This window comes from Schistocerca gregaria, chromosome 2 (assembly GCF_023897955.1).
Source record: "Schistocerca gregaria isolate iqSchGreg1 chromosome 2, iqSchGreg1.2, whole genome shotgun sequence".
Taxonomy (NCBI): domain Eukaryota; kingdom Metazoa; phylum Arthropoda; class Insecta; order Orthoptera; family Acrididae; genus Schistocerca; species Schistocerca gregaria.
In genome coordinates, this window is record NC_064921.1 from 1004325892 (window position 1) to 1004328162 (window position 2271).

The following is a 2271-nucleotide window of genomic DNA, read 5'->3' on the forward strand; positions in this document are numbered from 1 at the left end:
TAAGCCTTACGACTACCCACCGAAAAAAGTCGTTGAAACTCGAAATGTTTAGTTGGCTCTCTTAGTCGACATCTGCAGTTCCTGGGTTTTCCACGTGACGTGAAAACTATACTTCTAGAGATAATTATTAATTATTCCTAAACGCCAACGTACGTGAACAGTGAAGGCTTAATGAGTATCACACCAGTGTCCAGAAGCTTCTTTTCCCATGTACAACTATTACCTCATCTCTGGAAGATTGCCCTTCTCCTCTTACAAGCAGACATTAATGATTTAAAAAACTTAACAACGTGCTTCATAAGAGTATTTTCTTTTCATAAAGAAAACCAGTATTATGAATGCTCTGTGCAGGTTTGTAAAAAAAATGTTCGACTTAAAGTCTAGGATAATGTTTAGACATTCTATAACCTCCAATGTTAAAGATGCCTGTTCTCTACTCTTCTGTAAGATTTGTGTGACGTGGGTAGTCTACGCAAAGCGTGGACTTCTGCTAGTATCCTATGAAGCATACGTTTACAAGAAGTCACAGGACAGGAAGTGAGTTGATTACCAGGACACTTTATATATATTCATGACAAATATATTAGTAAGTCCTATCACTTTCTACCACTGTAATATGAATGTTAGCAGAAGATTTTGTTATCCCATCACCTTCCTACATTACCCATAGGGCTTTGTATTATACGTCAAGAAATAGTTCTAAGCCCAACCTTTTTAAGTATTATAGGCAGGTGATAATGATCAAATATCGGCTTCAAAACAAAAGTAGCCGTAGTGCCTAAGCAAGGTCAGATGGCCGTATTCACTAAGCGTAGGATAATTCCATTACAAATCAATATCCCTGAGTATGTCTACATTTTTGTCTCTCTTGAGCCGTGACTTTCTTCACAGAGGCACATTAAAGAACTCAACTCTAAAACCCTCAGGGACATAATATCTTAGAAAGCGAAGTTTTTCCTGATTGGAAATCACATCTTAAGGCTCCTTACACATCTCAAGGTGGAAGATGGATGCATCCTGTGTGACTCCACCTCTTTTCTTCTGACCAAAGTGATATCTGGAGTTACCCAAAGATATGTTATAGACATTTTGCTGTTATTCGTCTATATAAATGATTTAAGAGATAATTCCCCACTCCGTGTCACAAAGGCAGAGATGGCCGAAACTAGCTAATGTCTTCGCTCGAGCTCCATAACGTCGAACACACATCATTGCTTGTACAAGCATGCTTCGACTCTATGGAGACGAAGGGTACGTGTACACGCTTGCACAAAACGCTTGACCGTGCGCGATAGTCAAGCTTACAGTTACGTGTGCGCCCACCTTCAGACATTTTGTCGACTATCTCAGTAACCACTACGTAAGAGCTTTGATATCGAGATTAAGAACTTGCACACGTGACTCATTCGATTTTGTTACGTAATTTAGCACGACGCCCTGACCAAAATTAGGCAGTTGTGTGCTAACACATCCACAGATCGTGATATAAAAGTAATAATTGCAGATAGCGATTCCATTAGGAAAGATACTATGAAGGTTTTTTTTATCCTACCGTTTACATAAACTCACGCTGAACTGCATATTTTTTTTCGTATGAATTGCTCCAGGTAAAAGCGCCAGAGTGACATTACTTAAACAATTTCATTTATTTGAACTTAGGCTCTGCCGCGACATGCGTCAATAATTTGAGTTTACGTCAGTGTTTCCAAAAAAAAAAAAAAAAAAAAAAAAAAAAAAAAAAAAATTGGGCAGACAACTCTGGCGACTAAAGTATGTATGAAAATAAATTAAACGTGTTGGTTCAAGTTTGATTAAGAGGAGTAATGAATCTCCGCTGTTCAAGTACATAGCTGAGGTAAGACTCGCAGTAATAAACATAGCAGATTCGTTGTCGGTTAATCACCCGCCAGGTTAGCCGCGAGCGCTATTGCGCTGCTTCCTGGACTCAGGTAGGCGCGTCGGCGGATTAACGACGTGGGCCGGTGTGCTGGCCAGCCTGGATGTGGTTTTAGATGCTTTTCCACATCCCAATAGGTGAATACCGGGCTGGTCCTCCACATCCCGGCTCAGTTACACTTCTCACAGACATTTGAAACACGTTCGCACTATTTCATGGTTTACAGTAGACGCACACAGTTGGGGTACACTAATTCCGTCCCAGGGGGTATGGGGTTTCGGCAGGTAGGGCTCTGGCCACCCCTTCAAATTAACCGTGCAAAATCCGTTGTAACCACGCCGACCCCGAGGCAACTGCGAGACAAAGGCGCAAGT